We start from the raw sequence: 19,564 nt of genomic DNA on the forward strand, positions 1-19,564 counted from the left end.
TCTCTGCCTTCTGTTCTTTGGCAAATATACAATCACTGGAGAACAAACTGGACGAGCTCCGGTCGACACTATCCAATCACCTGGACCTGAAGAACTGCAATATCCTATGTTTCTCAGAAACTTGGCTGAACAAGTACAATATTCAAGCATTTTTTTTTTTATTATGTATCGGCAGGATAGAACGGTAGCAAGTGGGGTGGTGTGTGTCTCCTTGTCAACAACAGCTGGTGCGCAGTCTTATAATATTAAAAAAGTCTCGAGATTCTGCTCGCCTGAGTTAGAATACCTCATGATAAGTTGTAGAATATAATATATACCAAGAGAGTTTGTATCTATATTTTTGTATCTGTCTTTTCAACACCACAAACCGATGTTGGCACTAAGTCCGCACAACAAACCGTATAGTGCCATAAGCAAACAAGAAAATGCTCATCCAAAGGTGGTGTTTCTAGTGGCCAGTGATTTTAATGCAAGAAAACCGAAATCCGTTTTACCAGCATGTCAGCTGTGCAACTAGAGGCGGAAAAAAATCTAGATCACCTTTACTCCACTACACACACAGAGGCACATACAAAGCGCTCTCTCTCTCAATTTGGCAAGTATGACCATAACTCTATCTTCCTGATTCCTGCTTACATGCAAAAATTCACACAGAAAGTCAGATGTGGTCAGATAAAGCTGATGCTAAGCTAAAGGACTGTTTCGCTAGCACAGGCTGGAATATGTTCCGGGACTCAGTGGCATTGAGGAGTATACCACATCCGTCACCAGCTTCATTAATAAGTGCATTGACGACGTAGTCCCCACAGTGACCGTACGTACATATCCCAACCAGAAGCCATTGATTACAGGCAACATCCACACTGAGCTAAAGGCTAGAGCTGCCGCTTTCAAGGAGCAGGACACTAACCCGGATGCTTATTAAAAATCCCGCTAAGCCTTCTGACTAACCATCAAACAGGCAAAGTTTCAATGCAGGAATACTACTACACCAGCTCTGACGCTCGTCGGATAGGGCAGGACTTGCAAACTATCACATATTACAAAGGGAAACACAGCCGCGGGCTGCCCCACAAGCCTACCAGACGAGCTAAATGTTGTCTATGCTCGCGTCAAGGCAAGCAAGACTGGACCTTGCATGAGAGCACCAGCTGTTCCAGACGACTATGTGATCACACTCTCTGTGACCGACGTGAGTAAGACCTTTAAACAGGTTAACATTCACAAGGCCGCTAGGCCAGATGGATTACCAGGATGTGTACTCAGAGCATGCGCTGACCAGCTGGCAAGTGTCTTCACTGACATTTTCAACATCTCCCTGATCCAGTCTGTAATACCTACATGTTTCAAGCAGACGACCATAGTCCCTGTGTCCAGGAATGCCAAGGTAACCTGTCTGAATGACTATCGCCTGTAGCACTCACATCTGTAACAATGAAAATCTTTGAAATGCTGGTCGTGGGTCATATCAACGCCATCATCCCGAAAACACTGGACCCACTCCAATTCGCATACCACCCCAACAGATCCTCAGGTGATGCAATCTCTATTGCACTCCACCCTGCCCTTTCCCACTTGGATAAAAGGAACACCTACATGAGAATGCTGTTCATTGGCAACAGCTCAGCGTTCAACACCAATGCCCTCCAAGTTCATCACTAAGCTAAGGAACCTGGGATGAAGGCCACCCTCTGCAACTAGATCTGTGACAGGATGCCCCCAGGTGGTGAGGATGGGCAGCAACACATCCGCTACGCTGACCCTCAACACGGAGGCTCCTCAGGGGTGCATGTTTAGTCCCCTTCTGCAAGCCCTGTTCATCCACGACTCCAACAACAACCAACATTTCATTTTGTTGAAATTAACACAATCTTAATGTGGGACACCCACTGGTCCGGCTCTGAAACATGAGTCAGTGTCCCAGAATAGAGGGTGTGATGGACCATATGACAGGGGTGGCTAATCTGCTACACCCTGTCCCGACACACACACACACTCACACACAATCCCTCGTCTCCCTCTCTCCCTCTGTGAGTCCTTGTGTGGCGTCAGAGCACAGTGTCCTCGGACAACATCAGAGGGAAGAGAAACAGGGACAAGGACGTCCCCTGTGTATGTGTGCATATGTGCTTGCTGTGCATGTGTGTGTACGTGTGTGTGCATGTGTGTGTACGTGTAATCTCTACACACAATCCAGATCCACTGCCTCTGCCCTCTGCTAAACACGTCCTCTCTCATTTCGTTTTTCCTCACGGCGCGACGTTACATTCGTCACACACACACACACAGCAAACCGCTATGCTCGTCGTCACGGTAGTCGCCACAATAACACCTAGGAATGCAAGTGGTGGAAATGAGGATGCATCATTTCTCCTCTACACCTTTCATGTGTGATGTACGTGTCACACCTCTGCTGCCAGAGAGCAGTGGGGAGGGAAGGATGGATGGAGGACAAGGTGGAGGTAGGGAGAAACGTTGAAAACGTCTAATTGTGCAGTGAAACTTTTGGGGCTTGTTGGGGAAGGAGGTGAGGATAGAGGGATGAAGGGAGGACACGGTGTACAGATTTTTAGCTCTCAACAGATTCTCAGGCTACTGCGAGGTGTCAAATTGTCCTGGTAATTGCAGTTCCTGTGAATCACTTTGGGTTCATGCTCACACGCATGCAGACACGCACACACATACCCACACACACGCTCCAGGCACGCACACACACACACACTCCCACTCACCTACCCTTTAGGTCTACCACCAACAAGATCTCAAGGTTTGACATGGTTTGACTTCAGCTTTCAATGTTCATTCCGAATGTTTTTGGGAAAGGGTTAATTAAAACCTCCACAGGATCGGTGGGTCCCCCGCGGGACGGTTGAGCTAACATAGGCTAATGTGATTAGCATGAATTTCCCAGGATATAGACATATCTGATATTTGCAGAAAGCTTAAATTATTGTTAATCTAACTGCACTGTCCAATTTACAGTAGCTATTACAGTGAAAGAATAACATGCTATTGTTTGAGGAGAGTGCACAGTTATGAACTTGAAAATGTATTAATAAACCAATTAGGCACATTTGGGCAGTCTTGAAACAACATTTTGAACAGAAATACAATGGTTCATTGGATCAGTCTAAAACGTTGAACATACACTGCTGCCATCTAGTGGCCAAAATCTAAAATGTGCCTGGGTTGGCATAATACATTATGGTCTTTTCTCTTGCATTTCAAAGATAATGGATGGTACAAAAAAATACAACAAAAAAATAATGTTTTTATCTTTGTATTATCTTTTACCAGATCGAATGTGTTATATTCTCCTACATTAATTTAACAATTCCACAAACTTCAAAGTCTTTCCTTTCAAATGGTATCAAGAATATGCATATCCCTGCTTCAGGTCCTGAGCTACAGGCAGTTAGATTTAGGTATGTAATTTTAGGCAAAAATTGGGGTGGATCCTTTTAAAACCCCAAAAATCTAACGAGCACTTGGATTGAACAAGCCACCCTCTCAGATGGAGCGGCTTACTTCCATCCGCCAACCTCTAATATCTGTGACTTCATTACCCAGTGAAATATTCAGAGTCAGTTGCAGGTCCATGAGTAATTCAGTTTAATCTAATGGACAGAGTTTCCTCCACTTAGTATATTAGGAAAGAGCCTGGCTCCTAGTGATCCAGCCAGGCTGGTAGTGACAGCACTGGGCCCAGGGGAACAGCAGGGATGAGGATATGAAATACACTCAAGGGGTTTGGACATTTACTCTGCAAGTTACAGGGACGTCGACAGGGAAATCCATAGTGAGGCTTAGGCTAATTCACCAGGACACGCAAATGGTAGTGATTTTGTTTTGTTCTATACTTGTGTAAATGTTTTGTCCAGGCACCGCACTTTACTGCTCTTTCTTTGGCTGAGATGCTTCAATATGCAAAGCCAATCCCCCAGAGTGTGACAGAGAGGAGAGGTTGGAGGAGAGAGTTAAGTTAGATGGGTTCAGATGAGGCTGTATTGGTGTGAGTGCAGGTCAGCATTATACTTTAGCATCTATACTTTATTCCCCCTCCTGGATGTTACAGACAGGAAGTTATTATTATTATTATCATTATTATTCTGGTTCTACCTCACAAGCCCCATACAGTTGTAACTGAGTATAATCACCTGACAACCTTAATAACAGAAAAGAACCTCAGCTCCAGCAGCTTTGATCCTACTTGGCCTCTTCATCTCTAATTCACCACTCCCTTTAGTGCTTCCTCCAAACAACTCAACACAGCTCTGCTTCCTCTGAAACTTTCACAGGGATGAATAACATGGATGAGACGTGTACACGCACACGCACACACACACAGGCCAGAGAGAGAGAGACAGGCACACACACACACACTTTCTCTCACACACTTTCTCCTCTAGTCCTCTGGGCACAGCAAAATGGAGAGCTCAAATAAAACAATGGGAAACACACACAACCGTAGATGTACGCCCATATGCACACCCAGGCAGCCGGGGTCTACTCTATAGCTAGACGGTGATCACGATCACCTCTGCCACTCAGTCCAGGCCTCCAGTGCTCCACACACACATATACCTGACATATTACAATAGGTAATGTAATCAGATTGGCTGATAAATAACCTATCTTTGGCAGCTAGAAGTTAGTAACTGGTGCAAGTCGGCTTGGTAGCTGCTGTCTCTCTCTCTCTCCTCTTTGCGCCACTTAGTCACACACACACACACACACACACACACACACACACACACACACACACACACACACACACACACACACACACACACACACACACACACACACACACACACACACACACACACACACACACACACACACACAAACACCGCACTGCGTCTGCTGCTAACTCCTTCGTTCTGCTCTCACTCAGTGCATGCATTCAGTTAACAGCTTCAGCTAATAATGTAGCAGAAATATAGAGTTTCTGCTGCTTCCCTCACTCGGATTGGATCAGATCGGGTGTGGACCCGAACCGGGTCTATACGGGCCAGGTTTGGTTGTTCACAGTTCTGTTTAGACTGGGTATCCATATTTATTTTTTATATATTTGGGTACGGGCGAGGAAAGCCCCCCCCCCCCCCCCCATCCCTCTGTCTGTAGGCCTTGGAGGGAGAAAGAGCAGGTTATGAGAAAACCACTAAGGAAAAACCACTTATCTCTCAGGGACGGAAGATAAGACTGAAGAGAGTGAATAATTAATAATACAGACAGACAAAGGAAGAACAAATAAACAGACTGAGGTTTCGAAATGTTTTCTGGCTTTGTTCATCTGTGATAACCAGTCAAAATAAACCAGTCTAAAGAAAGGAGATGGAAAGTGAGAAAGAGCAGAAGGTAGAGAGTTGAGGAGGAGAACATGCTAGAGCGAAAGTGAGAGAGACAGGAAAGAGTAATGTAGGCAAGGCCAGAGGAATGGGGGGGAATAGAGGCTGTCCACCCGTCTGTCTGCCTAACCTCAGACGCCTCTCCAGCTGCCTCTCTCTGTGCTATTTTCATCATTTACGCAGCGAGATGAAATGTCAAGAGAAAAGCTTCACAATCTAAAAACGAAATATTAAAACTCCAACAATTATTATCCAACTCAACACTCATATCTTCCAAACACTGCATGAGGTAAAAATGCAACCAGAGGTGACTTGCGGGAAACATAATTTCTGATTAGTTTGTGATAAGCTCCTGTACAGAAACACAGGTATCAGCCGTGGCTAAAACCCAATTTTCATGGCGCACAGTCACTCCAACCTGTCCTTGAAATGAGCTCAATATTGCTCCTCACAAAAACAACGTACCCCATTACCCAGCCCAGCTAAATGGGTATAGACAGATAGACAGTCACCCAAATCAGTTATCTACATCCAAAAACATGAGCTGAGGGGAGCAAATCGCCAGTCATTTGAAAAGCAATATCACCAATTAATACAGTGGGATATTGCCTGATTGAAACTGGCATTGGCATGGGCATTATTTTAAAGCAGAGTTCTGAAGAATGTTCTCTAACTAGTCCATGTTTAGAATATTTATGACCACAGAGCAATTAGATTAGGGCCTGCGTATTACTGGTGAAATGACAGGTATAAGAATACGGTGGATTATGAAGTCAGAACAGTTCAGCCTCGAGTCTAATATTGTTCTATCAGAAGGTGAGTCACCACATCCGAGGACTGCAGATGTGTTTTATACTATTTTGCATATAATGCTGGTGGTCTTGTAAGGTGATTGACTCCATTACAGAACAGAGTTTACCAGCTCAGTGTTGTGGTATTATACGAGTGAAGACATGTCCCGTCAAGACTCAGACGACGACAACAACACTAATACACTACCACCACCAGTAGCATAAGCAATAACCTATGACTCAATATACTGTATCAATATTCATCTAGCCTTAGCCTGCTACCTATTCTAAAGGGGGGCATAAAAGTGACATAGGGGTGTTTGAGTTTTAGGATAACAGCTGGTGTGGGACTTGAAGCGACAACCCCAGGGTGAAAGAGCAAGTACACGACTTCATGTGGCAAATGTCTCAGGGCGTGTCTCTCAAACGGCGCCCTATTCCGTGAACTACTTTTGATCAGGGCCCTCTATGGGTAAAAAGTACTACAAGTAGTGCACTATATAGGGAATAGGGTGTCATTACGAATGCAGAGAGTATGCTTGCTTATGCTTACTGTATGGTATGGTTGAGGCTAAAGTACAGTTCCTTCTCTCATGTGGTCTCTTCAACGCAATGTCAGATGCTCCTCAGGTCTCCTGTCATATATACTGAGAAAAGGGATTCCAGGAACCTTTGATGTTTCTTTGAATCAAAGAAATTCATGAAGTTTACTTTGTTCAAAACATTTCTTCTCTGTAGTTTTTTTGCCTGGCTGTGAGCGCCCCGTGAGCTCAGATGAGGTGGAAATAAATGCACTGACAATCAAAATGGTACAGTTAACAATGGCCTGATTCACAGAAAATAACCCCCAATCAGTGTTTATTATGCCTGGACAAGTCTCCAGGGATGGTACAAATGGCACCCTATTCCCTATATAGTGCACTAATTTTGGCGATGGCCCATAGGGCTCTGGTCAAAACAAGTACACTATATAGGGAATAGAGTGCCATTTGGGACACACACCATGACTCACTCAGGGGTGTTAGACTTCACACAGGTCCCACCGTGAACAGGAAACAAGCTGATAAAGGGTGGAAGGTAGCCTAGCGGTTAGAGCATTGGGCCAGTAACCAAAGGTTTGCTAGCTCAAAACCCTGTGCCAACAAGGTTAAAATTCTGTCGATGTGCCTTTGAGCAAGGCACTTCACCCTAGGGAAATGCAAAAAAAAACTGATTTCCAATTAATAATATAAGTACCCATCAAATGATTATTAAAGGCTGTGGTGACCAAAATGTAATCATATTTTGATGTATATTAAATCAAATCTGCACACACACACACACACACACACACACACACACACACACACACACACACACACACACACACACACACACACACACACACACACACACACACACACACACACACACACACACACACACACACACACACACACACACACACACACACACACACACACGCAGGAAACAAAAAGTGCTAAGTACGTGGTACAGTAGGTAACTGGAAATCCTCCGCAGAGAATGAGGCCAAGAAGTAGAGCCTGTCTCTCCAAATGAACGCCATAGCAACCAGAGAATACCAAGGCCAGGTGGAATGAAGGAAACAATGTGAAGGGTAAAAGTATCAGGCCAAAACGTCCTTGTCACATGCGTACAGCTGTGTAAGTGGCTTTGCCTGCGCTGTGTAGGGGTTTTAGAATGTGCTACACGACGGAACAGGAAACGTTATCTACTCTACAGTAATCTCCCCTGTATGCCTAAGAGCTAAGAGTGTGTGTGTGTGTGGGAGGGAAGAAAAGCTAAGAGCAAATAAACATGTTGGCGGGGGAACAAGGGATGCATTGAGGTGTTGTCAACCTCCCTCGTCATCAACCCCCTCAGGTGGTCGTGACGGAGGGCGCCATTCTGTAACACAGACACACACACGCACAAACAAAAGGCATTTACGTACCCGTGCACACACATATTCGCAAACACACGCACAAGGGTACACACAAATGCATGCAGACACGGAAGCACGCAACTACTCACCCGCACACATGCGCACACACACACACACACCTCGTGTTCCAGGATGTGCGCTTGCTATTCATTTTCATAATCTGTAACAGGGCTGACAAAAGGCCCTTAAATAGTTCCTGAAACACCCGCTCCTCTGCAGCACTACGGAACATTAGCAGAACGTTAGAACCATTGTGTTTCATGGTGTTGGGGACCATAGGAAATAATATGGCTGCTGGTTGATCCTTCCTACTGCTGCAGGGGTGGTTATGTAACAGAATTGTGATGCCAGTACTTAGTAATACTGTAATAGTACCTACTAATGTAACCCCCATCTACCTAATCACCAATAACTTCAATTGTCACCAAACTTCCGATTGGTGTTCCCATCCCATCCACCACCCACCCATACTATCATAAGCCAGCTCTTGTATCAAGCTCATGTTGTTCATGCTAAAGGAACCATAATAACTCACCAATGACAGCTGTCACAGCTTAGTTTACATGGCCTGGAGTTGGACAGCTCAGATACCTGCCGTTTGTCCAGTACTGAATCCAAAAGAATAGACTAGATAAAACTGTCTTCTACACCACCAACAACACTACCATTGTGGAGATTGACAGGGAATTGCAGGGGTTGATCTACAAGGGCAGTTCTCCATTTAACATACTTTTAAAGGGAGAGCGATAAAACACAAAGTAGGAGGTAGGAAGAGATGAATCCTTCAGCCAGACTTTTCCAGCCTCTCTATCTTCAAATGACCGCATCTGGACCCGAGCGGAAGAGAGAAATCGAAGTGAATTAATTGCCTCATGATGCAGGAAGGAGAGAGGGAGAGAGGAGGAGGGAGGACGAGAGAGTGAGAGAAAGAGAGAGAGGAAGTGGGAGGAAAGAAAATAGATAAGTTAAAAAAGAAAGCAGCCACATTCATTTCTAAAAGGCCTCTTCACCAGGTGAAAATTCACCCCATAATTTTCCCCTAAAGCATCTCACCATCATTTATACAGCACTGTCAGGATTCCACCTCTTCTTGAAATAACTTAATAATTCAGATTGAATACTTGCCTAAACAGGTACTTCACAATAATAACGACACCACACAGAACACGCTCAAACCCCTATCATAGTCATGCTATGAGTTGTTTACCTAATTATCTTTCACATGGCTAACAAACAAAAGAGGAGAATATCTCTCTGATGGTGATGGAGGGTTTGAATACAGTCCCCAGCTGCATCTCCTAGGCCTACAGTGGCCCTAACCTTTCAGTGCTTTCGGGGCACAGTAGGATGCCCTGTTTCCTCCCTCTCAATACCCAGTACCAGGGACACGCTGAGGCCTGAGCTATAGAGGCCCTCAGAGGGGGTGAGGGGGTTATGGGACGGAGAAAGGTGGCCCCACACAGGGCCCAAACACACACAAGGCCCACACAGGGCCTCACTCACACTGAGACAGTGTTGGAGGTACACAGGGCGGTTAACAATGCAGCGCTGGCAGCATTGCTATGAAAACCTCGTCACTAACAAAGGTCTCCCACTGTGCTGGCAAAGAGACGGGCCTATGCTCACACTCACAGACGCACAGATGCTCGAACGCACGCACATCACAAAATGACAGCACTATCCTGCAGAGTAGATGTGAGAGGGGCTTTTACAACATAACCTACTGCCAATATGGCACAGCCGCAGCTGCATTGTCAACATGGCTTAGGGACAGGGGCACTCAGAGTCAGCACAGCCAGTATCCACACTCAAATATTTTTTCAACATTGCAGGGCACGTAGGCTTAGACATTACTAGACTTGACAAAGCACACATCGAAATCTATATGCTGTACATTGGTGTATGGTAATGCACCCTCTGCAAGTGGCACATCAAATCACACAAATAAAGTGCATTAAAAGGAAATAAACACAGGTCACAAGTTGAAAACACATTAAAGATGCAGTCCATGATATATATATATATAATTATAAACTGGCTGGTTCAAGCCCTGAATGCTGATTGGCTGACAGCCGTGGTATATCAGACCTTATACCACGGGTATGACAAAACATTTACTTTAATTGCTCTAACTACGTTCATAACCGGTTTATAATAGCAATAAGGCTCCTCTGGGGTTTGTGATATATGGCCAATATACCATGGCTAAGGGCTGTGTCCAGGCACTCCACGATGCGAGGTGCATAAGAACAGCCCTTAGCCGTGGTATATTGACCATATACCACACCTCCTCGGGCCTTATTGCTTAAATATATGATATGTATGATATGGTATGTCCTGCACAACTGAGCAAGAGGACAATTACATTAAAGTGTCTAGTTTGAGAAACAGATGCCTCACAAGTCCTCAACTCGCAGCTTCATTAAATATTACCCGCAAATCACCAGTCTCAATATCAACAGTGAAGAGGCGACTCCGGGATGCTGGCCTAGAAAGAGTTCCTCTGTCCAGTGTCTGTGTTCTTTTTCCCATCTTAATCTTTTCTTTTTATTGGCAAGTCTGAGATATGTCTATTTCTTTGCAACTCTGCCTAGAAGGCCAGCATCCCGGAGTCGCCTCTTCACTGTTGACGATGAGACTGGTGTTCTGGGGGTACTATTTAATGAAGCTGCCCGTTGAGGACTTGTGAGGCGTCTGTTTCTCAAACTAGACACTCTAATGTATTTATCCTCTTGCTCAGTTGTGCACCGGGGCCTCCCACTCCTGTTTTTTTTTCTGGTTAGAGACAGTTTGCGCTGTTCTGTGAAAGGAGTAGTGCACAGCGTTGTATGAGAACTTCAGTTTCTTGGCAATTTCTCGCATGGAATGTCCTTCATTTCTGAGAACAAGAATAGACTGACGAGTTTCAGAAGAAAGTCCTTTGTTTCTGGCAATTTTGAGCCTATAATTGAACCCACAAATGCTGATGCTCCAGATACTCAGCGAGTGTAAAGAAGGCCAGTTTTATTTCAGTACAACCGTTTTCAGCTGTACTAACATTATTGTAAAAGGGTTTTCTAATGATCAATTAGCCTTTTAAAATGATAAACTTAGATTAGCTAACACACTGTGCCATTGGAACACAGGAGTGATGGTTGCTGATAATAGGCCTCTGTACGCCTATGTAGATATTCCATTAAAGAATCTGCCGTTTCCAGCTACAATAGTAATTTACAACATTAACAATGTCTACACTGTATTTCTGATCAATTTTATGTTATTTTAATGGACATTTTTTTAAACTTTTCTTTCAAAAACAAGGACATTTCTAAGTGACCCCAAAGTTTTGAACGGTAGTGTATATATATATATATATACAGGATATAACATATCATACAAAATGGATGACTTGGTACACAATTGGATGACGTAGAACACAAAAAACGGGGATCAGTTGTGGCTCGTGACCACCATTTTCAAACTACTGGCTGAAATTATACAAAAGTTCTGGAGCATCACATGACTTCACTCATGCAAAACACCAGCTGTCATGGCTGTGTAGCTCTGTTTCACAAGCACACCTCAAAGGCACTCTTCAGCAGAGAGAAAAGATCTCTGGCAACAAGAGAGTCTGATTGAGAATGACCCTCCTGTGTGTGCTTACACAATGGGCCTGATGACAATTCTGACATACAGGATAATTAGCCTACAGGCAGGGTGTCGTCTCACTATCCATACCTCCTCATTACTGGAGATTTATCCATACTGCAGGATGGAGCTGGAGATGACCTCCATTGTGCCGTGTCATCACGACAAGAACAGAGGGAGCAGGTATTCGCCGGTATCGTAGGGAACGCATCTCTTCACAACATCTCTCCATTTTGATAGGAGAGGTCGGATCAAGGGATAGCAGCATATACTGTAAAGGAGTGTTATTACACAACATATGTCCTGGACAGATGCGGTGAATTATATATACACTTTAGACTGCTTCTCTCTCCACTCCTAGCTGAAATAGAAATGAACTGAAAACAAAGTTACATGGCTAGTTTGCCTGGGTTTGCACAGTGTAGCTAGAATAACTCAGCAAGCTGTTTTAGAGGGAAAATAAACATATGTCCAGATGATTTAGTAACACCACACAACTTGGATGGAGGAAGGAGTTGATCATAACATTTGCACAAACTCCCAGTGCACAACACACAGCCCTGTCCCCTGCGTTGCTGGAGTTGGACTGTTCCAACCTCCATCCTGCCAATCATACTTGGTGGAGCTGGCACACGGACCAGTGGGAGGCCATGCCAAGGCCCGTAACGGCTTACTGTGCCTCGGGCCAAGGGGACACATGCTAGTGAGGGAATTTGGCAGGGAGGAAGAGTGAAAAGAGAGGAGAGTGCAATGCACTGTGGGTAATTTGTGCTGAGTGGAGATGGTCAGTGCTATCCGGGATCCTTGGGACATCCCTACCTGAAACCCTAACCCTACCCGTACCCTAATCTTAACCATAACCTCAACCCTTACCTTAACCATTTTAAACTTCAACTTCAATGCGGTAGGGTCCCAAGGATCCCGGACAGCATTGGTGAATGGAGATTGGAAGTCATTGCTTCTCTCTCTCTTTATTTCTCTTTCCATTCCGACAAGTAAATTAACTGATAATAAGACTCCACCATTTACAGTACATTTCAATGGACGGTGCTGGTTGGTAAAACAGGGCATGTGTAACATGTACCTGAGATGGAGGTTATCATCATGTCAACTCAAGGTCTACTGCACATTAGCTTGAGGCTACAATCATCACCCTGGACCCAGGTGATGATTCTTCGATATGTGTTGCAGTTGACGTTGATACCTTACCCATGCACAAACACAAGCATAACCACTCACTCTCACTGCTCTAACCAGTTGAAACTGTTTCATATTCAGACAAACCCAGATGCCAGTCTCCACTGCGTAACACAAAGTGTCCCCAGAGTTTGTGAACCGTGGGCATACCACACAGATGGAGCACTCTGCCAATCTGCTTTGTGAGTCAGTAAGTGCAAACAATTATAGTGAATAATCTGTTCTGCGTTGGCTGGATGTGTGCTAGAGGCAAAGTTATACACTTTGGAGAAGAGAGGACTGCATTCCATTTGGAGGAAACTCAGAGACAACTCTGACTAATTAGACTTTCTAATCTACAACCAGACATCGTAAGGCTGATTTTATCAGAGAACGAGGTGTGTGATAATAATACAACTGCAGGGTTATGCGTAGGGTACAACAACTTACCCCTGACAGATGTCTATGATGCAATTCAGTGCAACAGACAGAGAGGTGCTGATGTGAGACTAATGATGATCTTCCTCTCATTATTACCATCAGTGGTTTCTCACGAGACATGAGTAAAAAGCTGTTCATTTCTCCCCACACAGCTTTTGACGCAGGCCATCATTCAGCCATTAGAGTGGCAAGAAGATACCAACCCTACCGTTCCGCTTGTTTACACTGAGCTGCACTGGTGTCGGAAATAATCATTGTTACATTAAGACACCGTGGAGCCAGGCGCGAGATGTGAAGTTCATAGGAGCATATCAAATTGGGTGTCAAATTAAAGCTAAGAGGTAAGGTGTATATATACATTTTTCACATATTTTCCATCCTAAGAATTAGGAATAAGCAAAGGCTTTGATTTCTGGTCAAACAGAACAAGTCTTAAAAGGTATTAGAAATACATCCAAACACAATGTTGAAGTAAAGTCCCCTGCCAACTAATATCAGCACTTATATTTCGTTTTGGAGAAATGTTCTGCTTTCTTTAAGTTTAAGAAACATTGCCTTGTACCTTGAAATTCTGTTACCAAAAACACATATATGTATTTTTTTATTTCTCTCCCCCATGAGGAAAGTTCACAGAAGTAACAAGTAAAGGTAGAACTATCAATTCGTTTGTGTTTTTATTGATATCAATTTTGTTCAACAGAATTTCCAGAATAAAAATCTATGTGAAATTATAGTAGTCACAACCACAGTTGGGTTCACAAGTTCACACAGCACAGTACAGTAGGGTAAAGAAAAGTAGAGAATAGTTCAGTACAAGAGAGTACAGCACAGTATAGAAAAGTAGAGTATAGTACTGCACTGAACTGTACTGTACTATGCTGTGCTTTTTGGAAAACGTGGAAACGTTTATTTAAATTCTGTTACCAAACTTTGCATCTGCACAGTTATTCGAGTAAATGTGTTTTGGTAAAATTTTCTGTGGAAATTGTTAAAAGTAGTCCTTGTGCATAGAGCTGTATGGTTTGTTAAACTTTGAAATCAATGGTTTTTGCTTGGCATACATTTTAAGTGAAAAATCGGAGTCTCAGTGCAATTCCGTTACTGTGGAATGCATTGGAAATGTTACGAGGAGTTTTGGTTGTCAGGTAAAATGTACGAGAGTAAAATTTGTAAAAACTTTTACATTCACGTAAAGTACAGATACTTAAAGCTAGAATCCTTAATTGAAACAATAACAAAGCCGTCACCCCACCTCTGTTTTGGTAAAAAGCTGAGGGATGGGCCTGGAGAATTGTAACCACTCTCATATTCATAGACAGAGCCAAGGATGCAAGGACTGACTATCCATGATATCAAAATGTACAGTGTTTATTTACATTTAAACCGTTTACAAACAGTGGAGGAAAACAAGCTTATATTTTGGGTTACAACAGTTGAACTAAGCTCATTGAAATAGATCAAATGTAATTGACACGTAAAAACTACGTTTCAATGAGGTTTCAGAAAATAGCATGGCACACCTACTGTAGCAACAAAAATTGCTCATGATAAAAATGATGCCGTCGACAAGAAACAGCACTGTGTCTCCCGGTTCATTGAGCTGTCAAAGGCAGTTGACACAGTTGATCATGACGTCATGCTGCAAATACTTGTCAACGTAGGATTATCTGATCAGGGAGTCTCATGGTTCAAATGCTCCCTGTCAGATAGAACTCGGTGTGTCCAGTTTGATGGCAAGTCATTTGATATGTTAACTGTCCAGAAAGGGGTGCCACAGGTGCCACGTCACGGTTCACCGACGGCACGCTTCCAGTCAAACTAAACACCTTCTTTGCCCGCATTGAGGATAATACAGTGCCACCGTCGCGGCCCGCTAACAAGAACTGCGCTCTCCCCCCTCTCCTTCTCCGTGGGTGACGTAAGTAAAACATTTAAACGTGTCAACCCTTGCAAGGCTACTGGCCCACACGGCATCCCTAGCCACGTCCTCAGAGCATGTGCAGACCAGCTGGCTGGTGTGTTTATGGACATATTAAATCGCTCCGTATCCCAGTCTGCTGTCCCCACATGCTTCAAGATGACCACCATTGTTCCTGTATCCAAGAAGGCAATAATAACTGAACTAAATGACTAGCGCCCCGTAGCACTCACTTCTGTCATCATGAAGGGCTTAGAGAAACTAGTCAAGGATCAAATCACCTCCGGTCACCCTAGAGCCACTTCAGTTTGCATACTGCCCTAACAGGTCCACAGACAATGCAATCGCCATCACACTTCACACTGCCCTATCCCATCTGGACAAGAGGAATATCTATGTAAGAATGCTGTTCATTGAATACAGCTCAGCATTCAACACCATAGTACCCTCCAAGCTCATCATCAAGCTGGAGGCCCTGGGCCTCAACTCTGCCCTGTGCAATTGGGTCCTGGACTTTCTGACGGGCCGCCCCCAGGTGGTGAAGGTAGGAAACAACATCTCCACCTCGCTGACCCTCAACACTGGGGCCCCACAAGGGGGCGTGCTGAGCCCCCTCCTGTACTCCCTGTTCACCCACGACTGCGTGGCCATGCACACCTCCAACTCAATCATCAAGTTCGCAGACCACCCAACAGTAGTGGGCTTGATTACCAACAACGACGAGACGGCCTACAGGGAGGAGGTCAGGAAAACAACCTCTCACTCAAAGTCAACAAAACAAAGGAGATGATCGTGGATTTCAGGAAACAGCAGATGGAGCACCCCGCTATCCACATCGAAGGGACAGTAGTGGAGAAAGTGTTTTAAGTTTTAAGTTTTAAGTTCCTCGGCGTACACATCAACGACAAACTGAAATGGTCCACCCACACAGACAGTGTGGTGAAGAAGGCGCAACAGCACCTCTTCAAACTCAGGAGGCTGAAGAAATTTGGCTTATCAAGCAAAACCCTGACTAACTTTTACAGATCCACAATCGAGAGCATCCTGTCGGGCTGTATCACCGCCTGGAACGGTAACTGCTCTGCCCTCAACCGCAAGGTTCTCTTGAGGGTGGTGTGGTCTGCACAACGCATCACCGGGTGCAAACTACCTGCCCTCCATGACACCTATATCACCCGATGTCACAGGAAGGCAAAAAGATCAAAGACAACAACCACCCGAGCTACTGCCTGTTCACACCATTACCATCCAGAAGGCGAGGTCAGTACAGGTGTATCAATGCTGGGAGTGAGAGACTGAAGAACAGCTTCTATCTCAAGGCCATCAGACTGCTAAACAGCAATCAGTAACTCAGAGAGGCTGCTGCCTACACGGAGACCCAATCACTGGCCACTAACAAATGGATCACTAGTCACTTTAAACAATGGCACTTTAAATAATGTTTACATTACTCATATCATATGTATATACTGTATTTTTTACCATCTATTGCACCTTGCATATGCTGCTCGGCCATCGCTCATCCATATACTTATATGTACATATTCTCATTCACCCCTTTTAGATTTGTGTGTATTTGGTAGTTGTTGGGGAACTGTTAGATTACTTGTTAGATATTACTGCACAGTCGGAACCAGAAGCAGAAGCATTTCGCTACACTCGCATTAACATCTGCTAACTATGTGTATGTGACAAATAACATTTGATTTGATTTGTTCTTGGACCGCTGTTGTTTACTATTAATAATGTTGGTAGAAATTTGTCAAATCACAGTTATTTATTTTTGCGCAGCAACACTGAATAAGGCATTTGAAGATATGCAGTCTGCCTTTACTACTGTCTAGACTCAGCTCTGACAGATGAAGTTGCTTTTAAATGCTGAAAAGGCAAAGTTGATGGTTTTCAAGAAAATGAAGATGAAACCTGACTCCTCAATGTATATTCACTATGGTGGACAAGCAAATAGAAAGAGTAGCAACTTAAAAGTACTTGGGTTTCTTGATAGATGTGTATCTCACCTTTAAACCCCACCTCCAAGGTCTTGTGAAAAAGCTTAGGCTCAAGTGTGGTTTTTATTTTTGTAATAAGTAATGTTTTCTTTTGAAGTCAAAATGAGGCTTGTTTCCGGTACTTTCGTTCCTGTAATTAATTATTGTGGTATATTGTTCATGTATGCCCCTGTGGCGTATTTACTTATGCTGGACACTGTGTACCATGGGGCGCTGATGTTTGTTACTTAGTCCAAAGTTTTCCTCACACATCACTGTACCCGCTATATGAGAGTGGGCTGGTCTTCCTTAGCTAATCAGCGATTAAATCATTGGTACGTTTTTATTTATAAGGCCATATTGAGACATCTCCCATTTTACTTGTGTAACTTAGCCTGGAATGTGATTAGGACTATACAGTCTCCACGTGCGCCCTTTACCCGAGGGTTGTACATATACACAAGTGGCACACGTTTGAGGGTTGGTGTCAGGTTAACTTCTTTGGGACTGGGGGCAGTATTGAGTAGCTGGATTAAAAAGGTGCCCAGAGTAAACTGCCTGCTACTCAGCTAGAATATACATATAATTATTAGATTTGGATAGAAAACACTCTGAAGTTTCTAAAACTGTTTGAATGATGTCTGTGAGTATAACAGAACTCAAATGGCAGGGAAAAACCTGAGAAAAAATCCAACCAGGAAGTGGGAAATCTGAGATTTGTAGTTTTTCAAGTCATTGCCTATCGAATATACAGTGTCTATGGGGTCATATTGCACATCCTAAGGCTTCCACTAGATGTCAACAGTCTTTAGAACCTTGTTTGATGCTTCTACTGTGAAGAAGTGGGGAATGAGAACTGATTGAGTCATGGGTCTGGCATGAGCTGATCACGTGAGAGTTAGCTGCGTTCCATCGCAGATTTATGTTAAAAACATCCTAAAGATTGATTCTATACTTCGTTTGACATGTTTCTACGAACTGTAATATGACTTTTCGTCTGAACCTTCGCCTGGACTTGCCCGTGCCTCGTGAGTTTGGATTGTGTACTAAACGCGCAAACAAAAAGGAGGTATTTGGACATAAATTATGGACTTCATCGAACAAATCAAACATTTATTGTGGAACTGGGATTCCTGGGAGTGCATTCTGATGAAGATCATCAAAGGTAAGTGAATATTTATAATGCTATTTCTGACTTCTGTCGACTCCACAACATGGCGGATATCTATATGGCTTGTTTTGCTGTCTGAGCGCTGTACTCAGATTATTGCATGGTGTGCTTTTTCGGTAAAGCTTTTTTGAAATCTGACACAGCGGTTGCATTAAGGAAAGGTGGATCTAAAATTCCATGCATAACACTTGTATCTTTTAGCAATGTTTATTATGAGTATTTCTGTAAATTGATGTGGCTCTCTGCAAAATCCCTGGATGTTTTTGGAACTACGCAACATAACGCGCCAATGTATACTGAGATTTTTGGATATAAATATGAACTTTATCGAACAAAACATACATGTATTGTGTAACATGAAGTCCTATGAGTGTCATCTGATGAAGATCATCAAAGGTTAGTGATTAATTTTATCTCTATTTCTGCTTTTTGTGACTCCTCTCTTTGGCTGGAAAAATGGCTGTGCTTTTCTGTGACTAGGTACTGACCTAACATAATCGTTTGGTGTGCTTTCGTAGTAAAGCCTTGTTGAAATCGGATACTGTGGCTTTTACAAACTTTACAACAAGTATATCTTTCAAATGGTCTAAAATACTTGTATGTTTGAGGAATTTTAATTATGGGATTTCTGTTGTTTTGAATTTGGCGCCCTGCAATTTCATTGGCTGTTGTTGAGGTGGGGCGTTTGTGTCCCGAATATCCCAGAGAGGTTAAAGGAGTTTCTCGTTTTCAGAGCTCTTGCAAGAGCTTTTTGAGCAGGGCCTTTTTTTTCCACATTGAAGGTTTGCAGTGCCTTGCAAAAGTATTCATCCCCCTTGGCGTTTGCCCTATTTTGTTGCATTACAACCTGTAATTTAAATAGATTATGGGGGGATTTCATGTAATGGACATACACAATAGGCCAAATTAGTGAAGTGAGATGAAACAAATTACTTGTTTCAAACAATTCTAAAAAATAAAAACGGAAAGGTGGTGTCTGCATATGTATTGACCCCCTTTGCTATGAAGCCCCTAAATAAGATCTGGTGCAACCAATTACCTTCAGAAGTCACATAATTAGTTAAATAAAGTCCACCTGTGTGCAATCTAAGTGTCACATGATATGTCACATGATCTCAGTATATATACACACCTGTTCTGAAAGGCCCCAGAAATT

The sequence above is a fragment of the Salvelinus alpinus genome, chromosome 11 (assembly GCF_045679555.1).
Source record: "Salvelinus alpinus chromosome 11, SLU_Salpinus.1, whole genome shotgun sequence".
Lineage (NCBI taxonomy): Eukaryota > Metazoa > Chordata > Actinopteri > Salmoniformes > Salmonidae > Salvelinus > Salvelinus alpinus.